The following is a 24,793-nucleotide window of genomic DNA, read 5'->3' as shown; positions in this document are numbered from 1 at the left end:
ACGGCATCCCTATCAGCTCAGGAGAAGCTGTGTCCTGAAGATGTGGTGGCACCCAGAGCAAGAGAAATAGAAATGATGGGTGCTAGGTGGGGCATGTCCAAGAGAAAGAGGCCCCTGTGGATGTCCAAATGAGCCAGGGAACGGGGAAGTCATGTGGGGCTGGATCCCTGTTCCAAGAGCCAGGGAGAAGAGCCAGTCCCAGCATGGGTCACAAACTATGGGAATCTACAGATCACATCTCATTCCAGTGCCCTCATATAAAAGCAAGCTACTACACCTTCTCTCAATATCAGCCTCCACACTAATCATATGAATAATACATGGCTTATCTTTGAAAAGACTATTAAACCAAAACTTTCAGTTTCCTAAGTGGACCTAAAGAAGTATGGCTACCTCAAGTTTATCAGTTTTTTAGTAAGCAACATAACCTACTTCATTATCATTTTTTTAATTAATTGGATAATTAATCAAGTGTTCTGTGAAAGGGCCATATATGCAAAGCGATCCTCAAATACCAAAGGAGCCAAGAAACCAAAGAAGGAGACAGAGAAATCCAGTTTGTTGGTATTGGGTGATTTACTGGAGAATTTACAGACAGAATCATGGTCTTGGGCAGGTGCAAACAGGTAGATTTCTGCACTACAAAACCCTAGACATAGGGTTTATATCTTGGAACAAAAGTATAGTGCTCTGGAAGATATGTGTAGGATGCTGTAATCATCACAGCCTGTGATCTCTGCAACAACAAGGGTTGTTTTGAAGAAAACTTACAATGAATTGGTCTTCCTACATAAAGAGTAATAACATCAACTAAACTTTGTGGAGGTATGATCAGCTCAGGGTTAGTCAGAAGTTACATGGCAGATTTACATTTAAAATAAAGTCACTCTTGAGTCTTGTCTTGACTCAAGTCAGGATAATTCAGTAAAAGACATTACTGAGAAACATGGTTCCATTACAAAATCTCATTATCTTCAAAATTCCATAAAAACTCAAACCAGCAGTCTAGGACCCTAAGTATTATGTGATTATTAACTGGGTTATATCACAGATAACTGTAAATTGGACTCTCTGTGTCACCATTTTGGATTGTTTCTTTTTTGCTTAAGGATAATTATAAATAGAGCTCAGAACTCTATAGAAAAGCCCCCAACTCAGTAAAACTCATAGAGAGACATGATCACTGGACCTCTCCTCTCTCAATGCTGTAAGTTTCCAAGGCTGGTTTGGGTACCTTATAGTAGAAACACATGGCCTCAGAGGATGAACTTAGTGTGCTAAATAAATCATTTACCTTCCAAAAGTACTTCAGGATGAAATAATAATGTCTTCTCTACCCAGAGAGCTTTACTATTGAATGTGTTTGCACATCAGTCATCTCATGTTGCTTCCACAAGGGCCTCAGGAGAAGCTCAGGCCAGGTACTCGTTTCTGCTTGTCTTCAAAGCAGAAAAAGACTCAAAGCAAGAAGGCCCAGGCACTTCTTGTAGGATACTACAGAGAGACAGGAATGAGTCTGGGAGTTGTCCACATCACTGCAACTTAAATGCAAAACTCTTCTCTTCATCAAAAATGTTTATCTTCATATCTCATTTTACTCAAAAAAACTGAAATGTCTTGTTTTTTCTTCTTGTAAGAAATCAGAAAAGGTTTGATTTTCCAATGTTAACACAGTTAAAAACAAAAAAGATGAACTGCCATACCACACCTTTGTGACGTCTGCTTAGAAAACTGCCACAAATGTACAGCTTCATTTCCAAACAGTGGAGAGGAGGAGGGAAGAAGAAAATGGGTCAAATAATTGCCAAAGAAAGAGTCCCAAAGAAAGAGTCTAATCAGAAATTTTCTTCTTTCAAATTATCTATCATTAAACACATATTTCAACAGAAATAAATTAACACAGAATTGGGCTCTTTGAAGAGGGTGACACTATAATAAAAACCGCTGTCAGACAGCTGATAATGAGAAGACCTATTTTATACAGTGCATGTCATTTTATGAAACGGTTTACCCTTGATCAACTGAAGGCAGACCATGCACACACCCAGCCTCCAGCTCAGGGGGAAGAGAAAAAAGAATGCCAACTGTCTAGGTGACTGTTACCCATTTTGCTTAGTTGAGCATCACAGAAAGACATGAGCTTAGGCAAAAACTGGCTGGCTTGAGAGAGACAAGAAAGCATCTAGAGACAGTCCAGAAACATGGGCCTCACAATCCGGGAAAAGCTATCCCTCGGCACCCCAAGAGTAAGATATGCGACTGAACATGTTCTGAGCAGCAAAGACCCATTAAGACTCCACAATGAAAAGACGGCTAAACTATACACAGGTGAGATTACAGGTGTGTCTCCCACCCACACCTATGCCTATTATATTATGTTAAGCTTCAAGTGCCCTGAGTAGAGAGAGACACATGCACAAGAAAGCAAAAATGTGAAGTAGCTGGAAGATTGTGACTAGAAAAGAACTTTGGCTATAGTTACTGGCACATGAAACTATCAGACGCAAATAGATCAGAAGCCACTAGAACTGGGGAGAAACTCCATTGCCAAAGAAACATGAGCCTAAAACAGTCAGTGACCGTCAAAACAACCCCAGACCTCCAAACTTCCACAAGCAGAAAGCAGGATGTGGGATCTTGCACCCCTAACCCCTAAGGAAGATGTTCTCCCTATTTTAGTCAATTTTCTGTTGCTTATAACAGAATACCAAAAGCTCAGTCATTTATAAGGAAAATGAATTTATTTCTTACAGTTGTAGGAGCTGAGAAGTCCAAGGTCAAGGAGGAGAATCTAGTGAGAATCTTCTTGCTGGTGGGGACTCTGCAGAGTCCTGAGGTGGTACAGGGCATCACTCAATAAGGGGCTGAGTGTGCTAGCTCAGGTCTCTCTTCCTCTTTTTATAAAGTCACCAATTCTACTTCCCTGATAACACATTAATCCATTAATCCATTAACCCATGAATGGATTAATCCACTCATAAGGGAACAGTCCTCAAGATCCAATCGTATCTGAAGATTAAGCTTCAACATGAGTTTTGGAGGGGACAAATATTCAAACCATAGCACTCCCAAGGCCTAGCCAGATGGAGGGACAGAGAAAGGAGCCCTGGAGAACAACAGACCAGTTTCTCCTGCCCCCATTTCCAAGATAGGAGGTGAAAGAATCAGACACGCCACACTGTGACCATGATGAATGAAGACAAAAACAAGATTGTGCCAAAATCCCTCTCCCCACTGACGTAAGTGATGACTGTTTCTTTACCAATCACAGCTTTATCCTCACTCCAGTCTAACCTCCTTGTAGATAAGATTTACAGACACTTATCATAACATTGTCCCCACTTACTAATACCATCCCACTTTCTTGAACCCTCCCCCAGATCACCTAACCAAAGTCCAAATCCTGTAACAGGTTCCTTCTAATGCCCTCTTACCACAACACCCCACAGTTCCCAAGTGAGTGTCTAGTGGTCTTTGCTTAGAAAACATTGATAGATACCTTCATAATACTTGCCCGTGGGATGTTGCTCTTACTGTGGACCAAGAACTGACGTTTATCTTCCATTCTCCCCTTCCAAAATGGAAGTTTTAAAATTGCAGTTGGCTTGATTTGGCTCCACTATTGTATAGTTTGAACAGCAGATAACCTGTGTGCCAGTTCAGTCATTCAAACCACAAGAGCAACAACTGGATTTGATAAAGATCACACAATGCTAGAAATCCATCCTTTGTGCAAGACACAGTAACTGGGGGCAACTCTGGATTGTGTCCCTGGAGAGATAAATGCATGACAGTTGTGAAAGAAGGGTGTGCCAAGGCAAAAGACTGAAGCAGAGATAACTAACTGTTCATGAAGAACTGTGCTCCCCTTTCCCAGGACAGCATTGAAACTGGGAAGCAACTGTCAACCAGGAATAACACACTGCAGATTTCACGCCTGCATCTAGATAGAACCCTGTAACTAGATCTTGCCAGTGGAAAGTATGAAGAGATACAGATCATGGTCCTCGTCACTTTTGGGCCAACATGGCTGAGAAGCACGTGTGCCTTCTCCATGTTGCTCTCCCATCTGCCAGCTGGACTTACAGGAAGCTGGGCGTAGAGGATAAGGATGCCACCTCCATAGCAGATGGCATGACCACCCACTGTGAGGAGCTGGGCCGAATCACCACACAGAGGAAACCTGATCACTGATGAGGAACATCCACAGTGAACTGTTACATGAGCAAGGAGTAAATTTTACCATGTAAGGCCCTGAAATTTGTGGGACTGAAAGTTAACCAAAATATCCAAAAACTAGGGGCAAGAGATACAGAGTAAAAGCATGAATTAGATACTGAGAAACCACCCCTCAATTTGCACTGGAACCACAAAGGGCTAACCCCTCAAGGTAGAGAATAAGTCTTCAGAAGCAAGTCAGCCCTCCCAAGCACTGAGCCTTTGTTCTACTCATCCGGCTGTCCTTAAGACTACACTGGATTAAGTTTTCTCCTTTAAGAACCTTAGCAGTACCTGACGAAAACCTCTCTAAAAACAATAATCATCCCAAATTATTTCAAATTATTCCTCAAAAAAATTCTGCAAATACAAATGTCTAGCAGCCTAAAAGAAATCAGTGACACATCGAGGAAGAAAGAGTAGAAATCACAGCAAACAAAAACATATCTACAAAGACAAGAAGTTAGAATTACCCAACATAGACTATTTTAACAACTACACTTGTATAATTACAAAAACCCAAACAACCCAATTAAAAATCTGGCCAATGACCTGAATACACATTTCCCTCAAGAACACATACTAATGGGCAATAAGCACGAGAAAAAATGGTCAACATTACTAATCATTAGAGAAAAGCAAATCAAAACTACAAAGAGGTATCACCTCATATCCATTAGAATGGCTATCATCAAAATAATGATAAGTGTTGGTTAGGATGTGGAGAAGCTGGAAGCCTTGTGCATTGCTGAAAGAAATGTAAAATGCTGGAGCTGCTATGAAAACAATACAGTCATTCCTCAAAAAGTTAAGAAAATTATTAGCATATGATCTAGTAATTCCATTTCTGGGTATATGCGCAAATGACGTAAAAGCAAGGGACTCAAATATTTGTATACCCATGTTCATGGCAGCATTATTCACTATAGCCAGAAGTAGATGCAACCCAAGTGTCCATCAAAGAACGAATAAACAAAATGTGGTGTATATATATATATACACACACACAGTGGAATATTATACAGTCTTAAAAAGGGAAGAAATTCCAACACATGCTACAACATGGATGAACCCTGCAGACATTATGCTACATTAAATAAGCCAGTCACAAAAGGAAAAATATTTATGACTCCACTTATATGAGGTATCTATAGAAGTCAAATTCATAAAAACAAAAAGTAGAATGGTAGTTGCCAGGGATTTGGGAAAGGGAGTTACTGTTTAATGGGTAAAGAGTTTCAGTTTTGCAAGATGAAAAGAGTATTGGAGATGGATGGTTGCACAACAACATGAATGTACTTAATGTCACAGAATTGTACACATAAAACATACTCTTTAAAATGGCAAATTTTATGTTATATATGTTTGACTAAAATTTTAAAACTATACTTGCTGTAGTTAAAAACAGAAACAAGAAATTAGAAGCTACAAAAAGTAACAGTTTCAATTTTTTAAAATCTAAAACTGAAAAGTTATAAAGTCATGAATGGGTTTTAAAGCAGATTGGGTGCTGCTGAAGAAAGAATTGGTGAACTGGAAACTAGGTCAAAATAAAATAAAATATTCAAAGTAAAGTGGAGCGGCCAAAATCTAGAAATATAAGAGAGAGCATGAGAATATATGGTGAAAAATCTAACACAAATTTAATCAGAGTCCCATAAAGAAAGAAAAAGGATGATGCAGAAGCAACAGCTGAAGAAAATGGCAGTGAATTTTCCAGACTTATGAAAGACATCATGCCATAGATACAAGAAGCCAACATACCTCAGGCAGGGATGCATGGAACTTAGTGAAACCATAGAAACCTAAGGATAATTGGAAAATCCTTTATGGCAATAGATTACCTCCAGAGGATAGCAGTTACATTTACTGACTTCAGAACAGGAACAAGAAAAGCCAGATGCTGTGGAAATATATCTCCAATGTGCTGAAAAAAAATAATGTCAACATTAAATTCAATATACAGAAACAAAATCTTTTAAGAATAAACACGAGAGTGTGATATCAGTGAAAATATCAAAGAACTTCCAAAAATCCCTTCTTCCACAAAAGCAATTTTTAAATGCCAAAAAATTAGCCAAATCAACTTTTCTTTAGAAATCTAGAAATTTAACCAAAGGTCTGCCACACTCTGGAGAATATCTGTTAAAGAAAAATGATTAAATATCCTAAGAACATAAATTTTGTGGTATTTTAACTTGCCCTATTCCCTCCCCCAACCCCCAACCCTACCCCAGCTCTATAGTGGTCTTGAAAACCAACAGCCTACAATCATAGTGAAAACCAACATCCTGGCAGCAACAGAAGAGGACAAAACAGGGTTGGAGTTCCTTCAAAGTCTTATTATTTGTTATGGCTACAAGGTTCCACCTGCAAGGTTACATTTATTTGACCTGACACAGAGCTCACTGAAAAGTATTTTCCTCAGAGGTATCTGTCAAAACAACTAAAGACAACTGTTTAATTTTGTGACTACCTGAGACAGTGGACAACAGTTGGAGCAAATAATATGTTAACCCAAAAGCTTAAAAGGAAAATCTGGGGAATGAGATGCCCACAGGGTATTAAAAACTCTGTATATTTCTGGAAATCTAGAAGGCCATGGTGCATACATAGAGCCATGCACCTACTCAAGGTTGTGGGAATGCCCAGAAAAGAAACTGGAGTGCCCTGAGATAGCCCTAAGCTCTCACACTGAGCTGACACTGAGACTCTGCACAATCAGAAAATGAAGACTAATGTTGCAAAATGTTTGCCCTGTTTCTTTCCTGCAGACTGTGAGAACAGGCTGTTCCAATGAGACTTGAAAAGTTGCCTTTGCAATTATAAACTGGTAGGTTAAGAGCTGACACATGTCCCAACACATACACAGGGTCTCTTGGGAAAGACTGTGAGACTTACTGATTCCAGGCATTTAAGGAAACCTCTGTCCAATTATTAGCTGACCACTAAGCTATTCAAGTACAGAGTCAGTGAAGATACATGACAAAGAATACAGACTTTACAGAGTTAGTTCAGGAAAGTCACTACATAAACAAATGAACAGAAACTACTATAACAAGCAGCAACAACAACAACAAAAGAAAATGGAAGAAAGGAGAATCAGATTTCCAGAGCTGCCATATTATATTATTTAAAACATAAAGTTTTCAAAAAAGTATTATAACACATACAAAGAAACAGGAAAATATGGCCCATCCACAGGGAAAGAAAAAGCAATCAATAGAAACTGTTCCCAAGGAAGCCCCAGTGTTGGACTTCAAATAACCTATTGTAAACATATTTGAATAACTAAAGGAAGCCCATGTCTAAAGGATTAAAGAATGGCAGTATTGTTTCACCAAGCAGACATCAATAAAGAAACAAATTATAAAAAGAAACCAAATGAAAATTCTGGAGGTAAAAAATACAATAATTGAAATAGCAAATTCATTAGAGTGGTTCAACATCATATTTGAACAGGCAGGAGAATCAGTGAGCTTGACGATAGATCAACTGAGATTAACCAATCTAACGAGCAGAAAGTCAAGAAGTTTGAAAAAAAATGAACTGAACCTCAGAGCCCTGTGGGAAACTACCAAGAATACCAACAGATGGCCAACCAAGGTGGCTCACACCTGTAATCCCAACATTTTGGGAGGCTGAGGTGGAAGGATGTCTTAAGGTTGGGAACTCAAGACCAGCCTGGGCAACACAGCGAGAACTCATCTCTACAAAAATGGAAAGAATGAATGAATGAATGAATGAGAGAAAAAGGAAGGAAGGAAGGAAGGAAGGAAGGAAGGAAGGAAGGAAGGAAGGAAGGAGAGAGGGAGGGAGGGAAGGAGAGAGGGAGGGAGGGAGGGAGGGAGGGAGGGAGGGAAGGAAGGAAGGAAGGAAGGAAGGAAGGAAGGAAGGAAGGAAGGAAGGAAGGAAGGAAGAATGGATGCATAATGAAACTCTCAGAAGGAGAGAAAATAAAGGGGTACAAAGAATATTTGAAAGGATAATAATTGAAAACCTCCCAGATCTGATGGAAAAAAAATTATACATTCAAGAACCTGAATATACTTCAAGGATAAACTCAAAGATATCCACACCTAAATATATTATAATCAAACTATCAAAGACAAAGAATTGTGAAAGCAGCAAGAAAGCAACTCATTAAAAAGGAATTCTCAAATCGCTTGAACCCAGGAGGCAGAGGTTGCAGTGAGCTGAGATCGCGCTATTACACACCGGTCTGGTGACACAGCAAGACCCCGTCTTAAAAAAAAAAAAAAGGATTCTCAATAAGAATAATAGCGGATTTCTCACCAGAAACCATAGAAACTAGAAGGTTGTAGGATAACATATGCAAAATCATAGAAGAAAAAGACTGTCAAACAAGAATTCCATATCCAGAAAAATCATTCTGCAAAAACAAAGGAGAAATTAAGACACTCTCAAATAAAAGCTGAGAGAGTATGTCACTAGAAAACCTACCTAACAAGAAACAGTAAAAGGAGTCCTTCAGGCTTAAATTAAAGGACACTAGATAGTACAGAAAATCCAGGTGAATGAAAAAATAGCACTAGTAAAGATATAATTATAACGGTAAATATAAAAGACAGCATAAATGTAACTTCTGTTTGTAACCCTTTCCTCCTACCCGATTTAAAAGATAACTACACATCATCAATGAGCAGAAATAATAATATTTTTTCTTTTCCAAATTGGATGCCTTTTATTTCTTTCTCTTACCTGACTGCTCTGGCTAGGACTTCCAGTATTATGATGAACAAGAGTGGTGAAAATGGACATCCTTGTTTTGTTCCAATTCTTAGAGGGAATGCTTTAGGTGTTTCCTCATTCAGAATGATGTGGGTTGTGGGTCTTTCATATATGGTTTGAATTATTTTTCAGGTATGTTCCTTCTATGCCTAGTTTATTGAAGATTTTTTCATGAAAAGATATTGAATTTTATTACATGCTTTTTCTGCATCTATCGAGATAATCATATGTTTTTTGTTTTTAATTCTGTTTATGTGGTAAATCACATTTAATGATTTGCATATGTTGAACCATCCTTGCATCCTTGGAATAAAACCCACTTAATTGTGGTGTATTATCTTTTCGATATGTTGTTGGATTTGGATTGCTAGTATTTTGTTGGGAATTTCTGCATGTATTTTCATCAACGATATTGGTCTCTAGTTTTCTTTTCATTGTATCCTTGCCTGGCTTTGGTTTGGGGGTAATTCTAGCTTCACAGAATGACTTAGGGAGAAGGTCCTCCTCCTCAATTTTTTGGAATAGTTTCAGTAGGATTAGTACCGGTTCTTCTTTACACGTCTGGTAGAATTCAGTTCTGATTCCATTTGGTCCTGGGCTTTGTTTTATTGGTAGAATTTTTATTACTGATTCAATCTCACTACTTGTTATTGGTCTGTTCAGGATTTCTAATTTCTTCCTAGTTCAATCTTGGAAGGTTGTATGTTTGGATATGATCTTGTACCTAGAAAGCCCTAAAGACCTAGAAAGCCCTAAATGACTCCTGGATTTGATAAATGAATTCAGTCGCATTTCAGGATACAAAATTAACCAACAAAAATCAGTAGCACTTCCTTTTTTTTTTTTTTTTTTTGAGACGGAGTCTCGCTTTGTCGCCCAGACTGGAGTGCAGTGCCGCAAGCTCAGCTCACGGCAAGCTCCGCCTCCTGGGTTCACGCCCTTCTCCTGCCTCAGCCTCCTGAGTAGCTGGGAGTTACAGGCGCCCGCCACCACACCCGGCTAATTTTTTGTATTTTTAGTAAAGACAGGGTTTCACTGTGTTAGCCAGGATGGTCTAGATCTCCTGACTTTGTGATCTGCCCGCCTCAGCCTTCCAAAGTGCTGGGATTACAGGCTTGAGCCACCGCGCCCGGCCTCTTTTTTTTTTTTTAAAGATGGGGTCTCACTCTGTGACAAAGGCCAGGGTGCAGTGGTGTGATCAAGGCTCACTGTAGCCTCAAACTCCTGAGCTCAAGTGATCCTCCCACCTCAGCCCCCCAAGCAGCTAGGACTACAGGCATGTACCACCATACCTGCCCTAATTTTTTTTTAAATTTTTTGTAGATACGGGGGTCTCATCATGTTACCCAGGACAGTCTTGAACTCCTGGCCTCAAGTGATCCTCCTGCCTTGGCCTCCCAAAATGCTGGAATTATAGGCATGAACCACCATACCCCAGCAGTAGTATTTCTAAACACCAATAACCATCAAGCTGAAAACCAAATAAAGAACTCAATTTCATTTGTGATAGCTACAAAAAAATAATAAAATACCTAGGAATACATTTAACCATGAAAGTGAAAGATTTCTACAAGGACAACAGCAAAATGCTGATGAAAGAAACTGTAGATGACACAAACATATGGAAAAACATCCTATGCTCATGAAATGGAAAAATCAGTATCATTAAAATGACCATACTGCCCAAAGCAATCCACAGACTCAATGCAATTCTTACCAGAACACTAATGTCATTTTTCATAGAGTTAGGGAAAACAATCATACAATTCATATGGAACCAAAAAGAGCCCAAATAACCAAATCAAAAAGAACAAGGCTAGAGGCATCACATTACCTGACTTCAAATTATACTACAAGATTACAGTAACCAAAACAGCATGGTACTGGTATTAAAAGAGACACATAGATCAATGGGGACAGAATAGAGAATCAGAAACAAAGCCACACACCTACAGAAAACTGATTTTCAAAAGGCTAACAAAACACTGGGGAAAAACACTCTATTCAATAAATTACGATAGGAAAACTGGATAGCCATATGCAGAAGAAAACTAGACCCTTATCTCTCACCATATACAAAAATTAACTCGAGAAAGATTAAAGAAGTAAATGTAAGACCTAAAACTATAAAAATTCCACAAGAAAACCTAGGAAAGATGTAGGGACCAGTCCCACAGGGTCAGTGGGTTTTTCTCCCCGCATGTGGAGATGAGAGATCGTAGAAATAAAGACACGAGACAAAGAGATAAAAGAAAAAACAGCTAGGCCTGGGGGACCACAACCACCAAGACACAGAGACCGGTAGTGGACCCAAATGCCAGGCTGCACTGTTATTTATTGAATACAAGACAAGGGGGCAAGGTAAGGAGTGTGAGCCATCTCCAATGATAGGTAAGGTCACGTGGGTCATGTGTCCACTAGACATGGGGCCCTTCCCTGTTTGGCAGTCTAGGCAGAGAAAGAGAGAGGAGACAGCTTACGCCATTATTTCTGCATATCAGAGACTTTTAGTACTTTCACTAATTTTGCTACTGTTATCTAGAAGGCAGAGCCAGGTGTACAGGATGGAACATGAAAGTGGACGAGGAGCATGACCGCTGAAGCACAGCATCACAGGGAGACCATTAGGCCTCCAGAAAACTGCGGGCGAGCCTGACTGATGTCAGGCCCTCCACAAGAGGTGGCGGAGTAGAGTCTTCTATAAACTCCCCCGGGGAAAGGGAGACTCCCTTTCCTGGTCTGCTAAGTAGCGGGTGCTTTTCCTTGGGACTGACGCTACCGCTAGACCACAGTCCGCTTGGCAACGGGCGTCTTCCCAGATGCTGGCAATACCGCTAGACCAAGGAGTCCTCTAGTGGTCCTGTCTGGGCATGACACAGGATTCACACTTGTCTTCTGGTCACTTCTCACCATGTCCCTTCAGCTCCTATCTCTGTATGGCCTGGTTTTTCCTAGGTTATGATTGTAGAGCGAGGATTATTATAATATTTGAATAAAAAGTAACCACTACAAACTAATGATTAGTGATACATATAATCATATCTATGATCTATATCTAGTATAACTTGTTATTTCATATATTTTATTATACTGGAACAGTTCATGCCCTCAGTCTCTGGCCTCAGCACTTGGGTGGCTTGCTGCCCACAGAAAAACTCTTCTGGACATTTGCCTAGGCAAAGAATTCATGACTAAGACCTCAAAAGCAAATTCAGGCCAGGCACAGTGGCTCACACCTGTAATCCCAACACTCTGGAAGGCTGAAGGCAGGTGGATTGCTTGAGCCCAGGAGTTCAGGACCAGCCTAAGCAATATGGTGACACTCCATCTCTACAAAAAAAAAAAAAATCACACACACAAAACTTAGGTATATTGGCACACACTTGTAGTCCCAGCTACTTGAGAGGCTGAGACAGGAGGATCACTTGAGCCTGGGAGGCAGAGGCTGCAGTGAATTGAGATCAACAATAACAAAAATAGACAAATGGGACTTAATAATAACTTAAAAGTGTCTGTACAGCAAAAATAATCATCAACAGAGTGAAGAGACAACCTGCAGAATGGGAAAAATATCTGCAAACTATACATCCAACAAAGGACTAATATCGAGGACCTACAAGAAACTCAAACAACTTGACAAGAAAAAAAAAACATAATCCCATTAAAAGTGAGCAAACATGAACAGGCATTTTTCAAAAGATATACAAATAGCCAAAAAACATTTGAAAAAGTGCTCAATATCACTAATCATCAGAGAAATGTAAATTAAAACAACAATGACATATCATCTTACAACACTCAGAATGGCTATTACTAAAACGTCAAAAACTGACAGATGTTGGTAAGTATGCAGAGAAAAGGAACACAAATGGAAGTTAGTACAATCTCTATGGAAAACAGTGTGGAGATTTCTCAAAGAACTAAAAATAGAAATAGAACTACCATTCGATCTGGCAAGCCCACTACTGGCTATCTACCCAAAGGAAAAGAAATCACTGTATCAAAAAGATACTTGTACTCATATGTTATTACAGCACTATTCACGATAGAAAGATAAGGAACCAACCTAAGTACCCATGAACAGATGAGTGGATAAAGAAAATGTAGTATACATATACCAAAAAAATACTACTGAGCCATATAAAAAAATGAAATCATGTCCTTTGCAGCAACATAGATAGAACTGGAAGCCATTATCTTAAGTGAAATAATTCAGAAACAGAAAGTCAAATACCATATATTCTCACTTATGAGAGAATATCGGAGCTAAGTAATATGTACACATGGACACACAGAATGTAATAATAAACACCAGATATTTGGAAAGGTGGGAGGATGAGGGGGGTGAGGAATGAGAAATTACCTAATGGTTAAAATGTACACTATTTGGGTGATGCTTATACTAAAAGCCTAGACTTCACCAGTATGCAATACATGCATGTAATAAAACTGTACTTGTTCCCTCTAAATCTATTTTTAAATTGAAAAATAAAAATTATTAAAACAAAACTGTAATGAGTACAGATAACTGTAAAAGACAATAATTACAAATCTGTTTTGAAATGCACAGAATGTACAAGATATATACATTTTTTTTTTTGAGATGGAGTTTCCCTTTGTCTCCCAGGCTGCAGTGCAATGGTGCAATCTCAGCTCACTGCAACCTCCGCCTCCTGGGTTCAAGCAATTCTCCTATCTCAGCCTCCCGAGTAGCTGGAATTACAGGCACGTGCCACCATGCCCGGCTAATTTTTTTATTTTTTAATAAAGACCAGGTTTCACTATGTTGGCCAGGCTGGTCTCGAACTCCTGACCTCAAGTGATCTGTCCGTGTTGGCCTCCCAAAGTGTTGGGATTACAGGCGTGAGCTACCATGCCCAGTAAGATGTACTTTGTATGACAGTAACAGCACAAAGGGAGGAGGAGGGAATGGAGCTAGATAGAAGCAAATTTTTTGTATACTAGTGAAATTAGACTGGTACTAATCCAAACTAAACTGTTATAAATTGCCAGTAGTAAGATCCCAAGTAACCCCTAAGAAAATAAAAAATAGTAAAATAAATGATAAGGGAAATAAAACAGTACACTAGAAAATACCTATTTAACACAAAGTCAGTAATCGAGTAACAGAAAATTCAAAAAGACATTGCATAGAGAAAACAAGAAGCAAAACAGCTGGCATAAATTTCACCTTATCAAAATTGCATTAAATGTAAATGGATTAAACATTCCAATATAAGCACAAAAATTGTCTAAATGGATTTTTTTAATGATTCAATTATATGTAGTATATAAGAAAGACACTTAAATTCAAAGAATAGGTTGAAAGCATGTAAAACTATATATGATGCAAACAGTAACCAAAGGAGAGCTTGAATGGCTATATTAACATCAGAAAAAAATTGTCTTTAACACAAAAATTGTTATTAGAGACAAAGAATATTTTATAATCATAAAAAGGTCAATTCATCAAGAGGCTCTAACAATTATATACATATATATGTGTGTGTGTATATATATATAAGAAAGCCCCAGAATGCATGAAACAAAAAATTAAGAGAAACAAAGGGAGAATCAGACAGTTCAACAGTCATAGTTGGAAACTTCAAAAGTCCACTTTCAATAAAGGATGGAATGCAAGACAGAAAATCAGAAAGAAAACAAAAGATTTAAACAATACTAATAAACTAATTAGACCTAGCAGACATTTATAGAATTCTCCATTCAAAAAGCAGAAAACATATTATTCTCAAATACACATGGAACATTCTCTAGAATAGACCAGGTGTTAGCCAAGAAAATAAGTCTCAAAATTTTAAAGGATTGAAATAATATAAAATATGTTCCCCAACCACAAGGGAAAAAAATAGAAATCAGTAACAGATAGAAATTTAAGAAATTCAAAAGTCTGTGGAAATTTAACAATACGCTGCTAAATAACCAGAGTCAAAGGAAAAACCACCAGGGAAATTAGAAAAGACTTTGAGATCATTAAAAATGAGGCCAGGCACAGTGGCTCACACCTGTAATCCCAGCACTTTGGGAGGCCGTAGCAGGAGGACTGCTTGAGCCCAGGAGTTCAGGACCAGCCTGAGCAACATGACAAGACCCTGTGTCCCACAAAAAATTTAAAAATTAGCCAGGTGTGGGGGAATGCACCTGTAGTCCCACCTACTCAGGAGGCTGAGGTGAGAAGATCATTTGAGCTCAGGAGACTCAAAGTTGAGGCTGCAGTGAGTTGTGATGGCACCAGTGCACTTTAGCCTGCATGACAGACCAAGGCCCTGTCTCACAAAAAAAAAAAAAAAAAAAAAAAAGTAAAGTAAAAGAAAGCATAACATATCAAAACTTATGAAAGGCAGTGAAAGCAGTTCTTACAAAATTATAGCTGTAAACACCTATATTAAAAGAGATATATCTCAAATCAATAACCTAACGTTCTACCTTAAGAAATTAGAAAAAGAGCCAACTAAACCTTTACAAGCGGAAGAAAAAAACAAATATTCGAGCAAAAATGAAATAGAAAATAGAAACACAACAATGAAACCAAAGTTGCTTTTTCTTTTTTTTAAAGACCACCGAAATTGACAAACTTTTATCTACAATGACCAAGAAAAAAACAGGGAAGTCAATTTACTAAAATCAGAAAGAAAATTACCAACCTTACAGAAATAAAAGGACTATAAAGAAATATTATGAACATCTGTTGGCCAATAGGTGAAATTCACAAATTCCTAGAAAGACAGAAACTATCAAAACTAACCCAAAAAATAGTACATCTGAAAAAAACCTAAAACAAGTAAAGATATTCAGTATTTTTTAAATTTCCCACAAGGAAAAATTTAGAAACAGATGGCTTCACTATTAAATTCTACCAAACATTTAAAGAAGAATGAACACCAATCCTTCACAAGGAGAAACAGACACTTCCCAACTCATTCTATAAGGCCAGTATTACCCTAATACCAAAACCAGACAAAGAGATCACAAGAAAACTACAGATTAACATGCCTTAAGAATACAAACATAAAAATCCTTAATAGGCCGGGCGCAGTGGCTCAAGCCTGTAATCCCAGCACTTTGGGAGGCCAAGACGGGCGGATCACGAGGTCAGGAGATCGAGACCATCCTGGCTAACACGGTGAAACCCCGTCTCTACTAAAAAATACAAAAAACTAGCCGGGCGCGGTGGCGGGCGCCTGTAGTCCCAGCTACTCGGGAGGCTGAGGCAGGAGAATGGCGTAAACCCGGGAGGCAGAGCTTGCAGTGAGCTGAGATCCGGCCACTGCACTCCAGCCTGGGCGGCAGAGCGAGGCTCCATCTCAAAAAAAAAAAAAAAAAAATCCTTAACAAGGCCGGATGTGGCGGCTCATGTCTGTAATCCCAGCATTTTGGGAGGCCGGGGCAGGTGGATCACTTGAGGTCAGGAGTTCGAGACCAGCCTGGCCAACATGGTAAGACCCTGTCTCAACTAAAAATTCAAAAATTAGCCGGGCATGGAGGCATGCAGCTGTCATCCCAGCTACCTGGGAGACTGAGGCAGGAGAACTGCTTGAACCCAGGAGGCAAGAGGCTGCAGTGAGCTGAGATCGCACCTCTGCACTCCAGCCTGGGTGACAGAGGGAGACTCCATCTCAAAAAATCCTCAACAAAACAATGGCAAAACCAAATCCACCAATATATAAAAAGGATTATACGCCATGACAAGTGGGATTTATCTAAGAAATTCAGAGTTGGCTCAACATACAAAACTGAATCAATGTAATACATGACATTAATATAATAAACGACAAAAATAACATAGTATAGATGCAGGAAAAGCATCTGTCAACATTCAACACCCTTTCATGATAATAACACTCAACAAAATAGGAATAGAAGGGAAATTCCTCAACCCAATTAAGTGCATCTATAAAAATTCACAGCTAACTATACTTACTGGTGACAGGCTAAAAGCTTCCCCGTAAGATGAGGAACAAACAATGATGTCCACCCTTGCCACAACAATTAAACACTGTGTTAAAGGTTATAACCAGGGCAATTACACGAGAAAAATTTTTTAAAGGCATGCAGATTAGAAACAAAGAATTAAAAGCATATATATCTGCAGATGATATATTTTTACATAGAGAAAATCCTCAGGAATCCACTAAAAAACTATTATAGCTACTAAGTCCTATGCTCATGGATTGGAAAACTTAATATTGTTAACCTGACAATACTCCTCAAATTATCTACACATTCAATTAATCCCCATCAAAATTCTACCTGCCTTTTTTTTTTTTTCCAGAAAGTGACAAACCAAACCTAAAAATTATATGGAAATGCAAGGGACCAGGAATAACCAAAATAAATAAAAAGAACAAAGTTGAAGGACTCACACTTCCCAATCTTAAAACTTACTACAAACCTACAATAATCAAGACTGTGTGCTGCTGGCATAGAGACAGACATATAGGTCCATGGAATAGAGTGGAGAGTTCAGAAATAAGCCCATATTTTATGGTCAATTGATTTTTGACAAAAGTGCTAAGGCCATTCAATAGGTAGTCTTTTGAACGAATGGTACCAGGGCTAGACAGCCACAGGCAGAAGAACGAAGTTAAACTCCTCCTTCATACCACAGATAAAAATTAACTCAAAATGCACCAAAGACCTAAATTTCAGAGCTAAAACTATAAAACAGATGTAGAATAAAACAGAGGTATAAATCTGTCTGACCTAGGATTAGGCAATGTCTTAAATATGGCAAAGCATAAGCAACAAAAGAAAAAAAAATAGATAAATGTGGTATTATCAAAATAAAAATCATTTGTGCATCAAAGGATACTATCAAGAAAATGAGCCCGGGTGCGGTGGCTCACACCTGTAAATCCCAGCACTTTGGGAGACTGAGGCGGGTGGATCACGAGGTCAGGAGATCGAGACCATCCTGGCTAACATGGTGAAACCCTGTCTCTACTAAAAATACAAAAAATTAGCCGGGCACGGTGGCGGGCGCCTATAGTCCCAGCTACTCGGGAGGCTGAGGCAGGAGAACAGCATGAACCTGGGAGGCGGAGCTTGCAGTGAGCCGAGGTCACGCCACTGCACTCTAGCCTAGGTGACAGAGTAAAACTCTGTCTCAAAAAGAAAAGAAAGAAAAGAAATGAAAAGACTACTCACAGTTCAAGGGGAAATATTTGCAAATCATATACTTGATAAGGGACTAATATACAGGATATATAAAGAACACTTACAACTCAGCGATAAAAAGACAATCCAGTTTTTAAATGGGCAAAGGATTTATTTTTGTTTTTGTTTTCAGCTTTTTAAAAATTTATTATACTTTAAGTTCTGGAATACATGTACAGAATGTGCAGGTTTGTTACATAGGTATACAAGTGCCAGGGTGGTTTGCAGTACCCATCAACATGTCATCTACATTAGTTCTCCTAATGCTATCCTTCTCCTAGGCCCCCACCACTGACAGGCCCTGGTGTGTGATGTTCTCCTCCCTGTGTCCATGTGTTCTCATTGTTCAACTCCCACTTATGAGTGAGAACATGCAGTGTTCGGTTTTCTGTTCTTGTGTTAGTTTGCTGAGAACGACGGTTTCCAGCTTCATCCGTGTCCCAGCAAAGGACATGAACTCATCTTTTTTTACAGCTGCATAGTATTCCATGGTATATATGTGCCACATTTTCTTTATCCAGTCTATCACTGATGGGCATTTGGGTTGGTTCCAAGTCTTTGCTATCACGAACAATGCTGCAATAAATACATGTATGCACATGTCTTTATAGTAGAATGATTTATAATCCTTTGGGTATATACCCAGTAATGGGATTCCTGGGTCAAATGGTATTTCTGATTCTAGATCCTTGAGAAATTGCCACACTGTCTTCCACAATGGTTGAACTAATTTATACTCCCACCAAAAGTGTAAAAGCGTTCCTATTTCTCCACATCCTTTCCAGCATCTATTGTTTCCTGACTTTTTAATGACTACCATTCAAACCGGTGTGAGATGGTATCTCATTGTGGTTTTCATTTGCATTTCTCTAATGACCAGTGATGATGAGCTTTTTTTCATGTTTGTTGGCTGCATAAATGTCTTCTTCTGTTCATATCCCTCGCCCCTTTTTGATGGACTTGTGTTTTTTTTTTTTTCTTGTAAATTTGTTTAAGTTCTTTGTAGACTCTGGATATTAGACCTTTGTCAGATGGATAGATTGTAAAAACGTTCTCCAATTCTGTAGGTTGCCTGTTCACTCTGATGATAGTTTCTTTTGCTGTGCAGAAGCTCTTTAGTTTAATTAGATCCCAATTGTTAATTTTGGCTTCTGTTGCCATTGCTTTTGGTGTTTTAGTCATGAAGTCTTGTGCAAAGGATTTAAATAGCCATTTCTCCAAAGAAAAAACAAAAATGGCCAATAAGCAGTACATGAAAAGGGTTGAATATCATCAGTCACTACAGAAATGCTAATACCACAATATCTACTACTTCCCATCCACTACATGGCTATAATCAAAAAACTGAAAAATAACAAGTGTTTGAGAGAATGCGCAGAAATTGGAACCCTCATAAATTACTGATGGGAATATAAAATGGTGCAGCATTTTATATTCCAAATTGTTTGGAATTTTACATTGCCAAATTGTTTTCCGAAGATGCTGCAACATCTTTGGGAAACAATTTGGCAGTTATTCAAAAATTTAAACAGAGTTACTGTATGACTCAGCAATTCTACTTCTAGTGTAAACCCAAGACAAGTGAAAACATATATTCATATGAAAACACGTACGACTTTTCATAGCATGTTGTTCACAACAGCCAAAAAACAACCACAATGTCTATCTACTGATGAATGGATAAACAAAATGCCATATATCTATACAACTGAATATTAGCCATAAAAAGGAATGAAATACTAATACATACTACAACATGGATAAAGCTTGAAAATGTTATGCAAAGTGAAAGAAGCCAGATACAAAAGGCCACATCCTATATAATTCCACTCATATGAAACGTTCATAATGGGCAAATTCTTAGAGATGAAAACTAAATTAACAGTTGCCAGGGCCTTTGGGGAGGGAGAAACAGGTAGTTACTGTGTATGAGGTTTCTTTTTGAAGTGAAGAAAAGGTTCTAGAATTATGTAGTGATGATAGTTGCATGACCTTGAAAATTCACCAAAAAAACACTCAACTGTAAACTTTAAAAGGGTGAATTTTATGGTGTGTGAATTATATCCCACAAAATGTTTAAGTAAGTTGAAAGAATATGTTAAAAGATGAAATAAAAATATTTTTAGATTAAAAAATACATAATGTTGGCCAGGCGCAGTGGCTCACTCCTGTAATCCCAGCACTCTGGGAAGCCAAGGTGGGGAGATCACAAGGTCAAGAGATAGACACCATCCTGGCCAACATGGTGAAATCCTGTCTCTACCAAAAATACAAAAATTAGCTGGGTGTGGTGGTGTGCATCTGTAGTCCCAGCTACTAGGGAGGCTAAGGCAGGAGAATCACTTGAACCCAAGGAGGCGAAGGTTGCAGTGAGCCAAGATCGCGTCACTGCACTCCAGCCTGGCAACAGAGCGAGTCTCAAAACAAAAAAAAAAAAAACTATATATATATATATATGCAGTGTCTACATCAGCTGACCTACAATAAAGGAATTTCTAAAGAGGGCCCTTTGGGCAGAAATGAAACCATCCCAGAATAAGTCAGAAATGCCAGAGAGCAATGAAGAGCAAAGACAAGTATCTGAATAAATCTAAAAGAACACTAACTGTTAATATTACTGTTAATACAATACTGTTAATGTTACCAGTAATAATACTATTAATACCAATATTGTTAATATAATACTGCTAATATTAATTTATTTCACTGAATTTAAAAAGAATATATAGAATTAAAGTGCACAATAATAAGCACATATGAAACTGGAGGGGGGCTCATAGAGTTCAAGTCTTCTAAGAAACTATGATTTGTCTAGGAGAAAGATAAAGGTATAACTACATTATCTGGATAAGTTAGTAACAATTTACACAATAACCTCTAAAAGAACGAAAAATAGGACATAATCTCCAATCTACTGGAGAAGGTGGAAAAATGGAATGATTTTTTCAAAAAATCACATAATCAGATTCAAATAATGCAAGAAAAAGAGAGAAAAATAAACACAGAAAATGTAGAACAAGACAAATACATAATAGGATGATGAATTTAAACCCAAATAGATCAGTAATTACATTTAATGTAAATGAACTGTTCCAATTAAAAGACACAGACTGTCAGACTGAATGAAAAAAAAATATATCGGCCAGGCGCAGTGGCTCACGCCTGTAATCCCAGCACTTTGGGAGGCCAAGGTGGGCGGATCACGAGGTCAGGAGATCGAGACCATCCTGGTTAACACGGCAAAACTCCGTCTCTACCAAAAAATACAAAAAAAATTAGCCGGGCATGGTGGTGGGCACCTCAGTCCCAGCTACTCGGGAGGCTGAGGCAGGACAATGGCGTGACCCTGGGAGGCGGAGCTTGCAGGGAGCCGAGACCGCACCACTGCACTTCAGCCTGGGCGACAGAGCAAGACCCCATCTCAAAAAAAAAAAAAAAATCTAACTATACTCTTTGCAAGAGACATACCTAAAGCATAAAACTATAGTAAGGTCGAGAATAAGATAAAAAACAAAGATATCATGTAAATATGAGCCTAAAACATCCAGCACAGGTATGTTAATATTAACATCAGACATACCATATCATAAAGTCAAATATTCATTACTAGATACAAAGAGAAACAGTCATAATAATTAAAGTCTCCATTCATCAGGAAGACCTAACAGTTTTAAATCTGTGTGGCCCTGACAACACAGTCTCAAAAATTTGTACATAAAAACTGACAGAACTGGAAGGAAAAATGAGACAAATCCATAATCATAATGAAATTGTGTAATTATCTCAGTGATGAATATAACAACCAAAAAAAACTAGTAAGAAAGCAGATATAATATGCTTACCAACTCAGCTAAACAAAATATGTAGTATAGTACATTGAACCCAATTATTTCCAGGCACATAGGAATATCTGAGAAAACTTACATACCATATTCTGGGCTATAAGGCAAACCAGCAAATTTCAAAGGATTAAAATCATAGAAAGCAAGATCTTTGGGCAATATAATGGTCCTGAAGAATAGTAAAACAAGAAAATATGCATATGTTTAGAAATGTTTAAATGTTCTTCTAAATTACCTAGGAATCAAAGAAAAAACCATAATGGAAATTAGAAAGTACAACAAACAATAATGAAAATGCCTTAAATCTAACTTTGTATGACGTAGTTGAGGCACTGTTTACAAGAAAATATATCACTTTAAACACACATATTAGAAAACAAGAAAAAGCTGCAAATTAATAAATTAAGTATTCATCTCAGATTAGAAAGAGAACAGCTATAATAAAGGAAAATTATGAGCCAATTTTACTCACAGGCACAAATGCAAAAACTCCAAACAAAATATTAGTCATCAGGGCGGGTGTGGTGGCTCATGCCTATAATCCCAGCACTTTGGGAGGCCGAGGCGGGTGGATCACCTGAGGTCAGGAGTTTGAGACCAGCCTGGCCAACATGATGAAACCCCATCTCTACTAAAAAATACAAAAATTAGCCAGGCATGGTGGCACATGCCTGTAATCCCAGCTACTCTGGAGCTTGAGACAGGGAGAACTGCTTGAACCCAGAAGGAGGAGGTTGCAGTGAGCCGAGATCATGCCACTGCACTCCAACCTGGGCAACAGAGCAAGACTCCATCTCAAAATATATATATATATATATTTTATTGTTATTCTGCTTTTTATGCTAATCTCTCCTTTAGAAATTTTCTATACAAACATCCATTACTTTAGAGACCAGGAAAAATATTTTTGAATTAATCATTAATATTCTGATGGCTCATCTTTTTGAGATCCACTAGTTAATAAATGTCAAGAAGAAAAGAACAAGGTCTGGCTCAGAATAGCCATTTTATCTGAGTAATATAAGGATACAAGGCCTTATTTGTCTCAGTGTCTCTACTGGGTTGACTGAGAACAAAGAAAGGGTGAATAGGAGTAGAAAAAGATTTACAAAGATAGGAATGTGATAATAGCAATTTGTAGGCTTTTCCCCAAACATTAAGGGAGCGATCTCATACACAAATGCGTCTATAAATAGAATCCATATTGCACTTTAATGAATAATTTAAAACCACTCTGCAAACAGGGTTAAGAAAACAGGAACCTAGATGCTCAAAAATCAATAGTTCTGTCCTATCCCAACCTGGTGAGTTACAGAAACAGATGTCTAAGTTTTATATTATTTTTTAGAAATGTTGGAAGATAGATGGTTAAGCACAAAAAGACTTAAAAACATTTACTACCTTTGAGCTAATAGTTCTACCTTTAGTAAAAATTTAGAAGCAATCAGTGATATGCACAATGATTTTTGTATAGGATATTTTTCAAAGCATTATTTATTAATGATGAGTATTTTAAAGCAACATAAATGTCTAGCTATAGGGAAATGGTTCAATAAACTGGGACACTTCGGAATAGTATGCAGCCATTTGAAATCATATTTTGGAAGAACACATTATGAGACAAGGAAATGCTCATGATCTAGTAAAAGGAAAAATACTGCTTCAAAAAACATACTTCAGAATGAATCCCAACTTTAGGACATGCATATCATACAAAAATATAAGTAGGAAAAAACACTGAATATCCTTTTGTGGTAAGATTACAGATAATGTTGATCTTCTACTTTATACTTTTCTGTTTGTTCCAATTTTTCTACACAAAATATTTGTATTACTTTTATAAATAGAAAAAACATCATATAAAAGAAAATAAATAATAAGCTGATTACCTTAAATAGAGTCAAACACCCTTCATCAACCCAAATCCACTTCTAAGGGGAGGTCAGTAGAAATCAATACATCAGTTTTCTATTGCCGCATAACAAACTATCACAAATTTAACACCTTAAACCAATATGTGTTTAATATCTCACAGTTTCTGTGAGGAATTTAAGCAGGCTTAACTGGGTCCGCTGCTTAGGGTCTCACAAGGCTGCATTCAAAGTGTTAGCCAGGCTGTGTTCTCACCTGAAGGCTTGACTGAGGAAGAATCTGTTTCCACGCTCACTCAAGATTATTGACAAAATTTGTTTCCTTGTGCTATTGGACTGAGTGCCCCCAGCTTCCAGGATGAGGCAGATTCTACCACCCTGCCCCATCTGAAATTAGGTACGGCCAGAATGACTCCTTCTGGCCAATGAAATGTGAGCAGAATGGACTAGCGACCCTTCCAAAGTGATTAATTGCTACTGCAAGTGGCTCCATGTTTAAAAAAGGTCCAGATCCAGACCATCTAAGAATCGATTTTGCCAAATTTCCAGGAAACAAAAATTCCTCCCTTTCCAAAACTATTACATTTGGGAGGCCAAGGTGGGAGAATTTCTTGAGCCCAGGAGTTCAAGACCAGCCTAGGCAACATAGCAAGACCCTTATTCTACAAAAAAAAAATTTAAAAATTATCTGAGCATGGTGGTTTGTGCCTATAATCCCAGCTAATCAAGAGGCTAAGGCAAGAAGATCACTGGAGCCCAGGAGTTCAAGGCTGCAGTAGGATATGATAGCACCACTGAACTCCAGCCTGGGCGACAGAGAGAGTCCCTGTCCCCAGAAAGAAACTATTACAAAGATGATGAAGTATCATGTTGATACCAAATCTGAATAAGGGCAATACAAGAAAAGATTATCACTGGTCAACACCTCTTATGAAT

At 38.2% G+C, this 24,793-nt stretch overlaps 1 protein-coding gene across 7 annotated transcripts in view; it reads right to left on the bottom strand.

Annotated features, from left to right (window-relative positions):
- The window catches only part of PCBP3 (poly(rC) binding protein 3), a 280,894-nt gene that overhangs the window by 249,166 nt on the left and 6,935 nt on the right, over positions 1-24,793 (bottom strand). For 2 of the 7 annotated variants that reach the window (XM_021935142.2, XM_017956359.2), the window contains exon 2: positions 6,063-6,145. The exons of 2 other annotated variants lie outside the window; for them this stretch is intronic. The gene's annotated coding sequence lies outside the window, so the exon portion shown is untranslated. Of the gene's footprint in view, positions 1-5,982; positions 6,027-6,062; positions 6,357-24,793 lie in introns of those variants that run through there. 3 more of the 7 variants (XM_031665821.1, XM_031665826.1, XM_031665823.1) reach the window with 3 other exon arrangements.

This window comes from Papio anubis, chromosome 4 (genome assembly GCF_008728515.1).
Source record: "Papio anubis isolate 15944 chromosome 4, Panubis1.0, whole genome shotgun sequence".
NCBI classification, from domain to species: domain Eukaryota; kingdom Metazoa; phylum Chordata; class Mammalia; order Primates; family Cercopithecidae; genus Papio; species Papio anubis.
The sequence above is the reverse complement of the archived record's forward strand: the minus strand, read 5'-3'. Positions and strand labels throughout refer to the sequence as shown.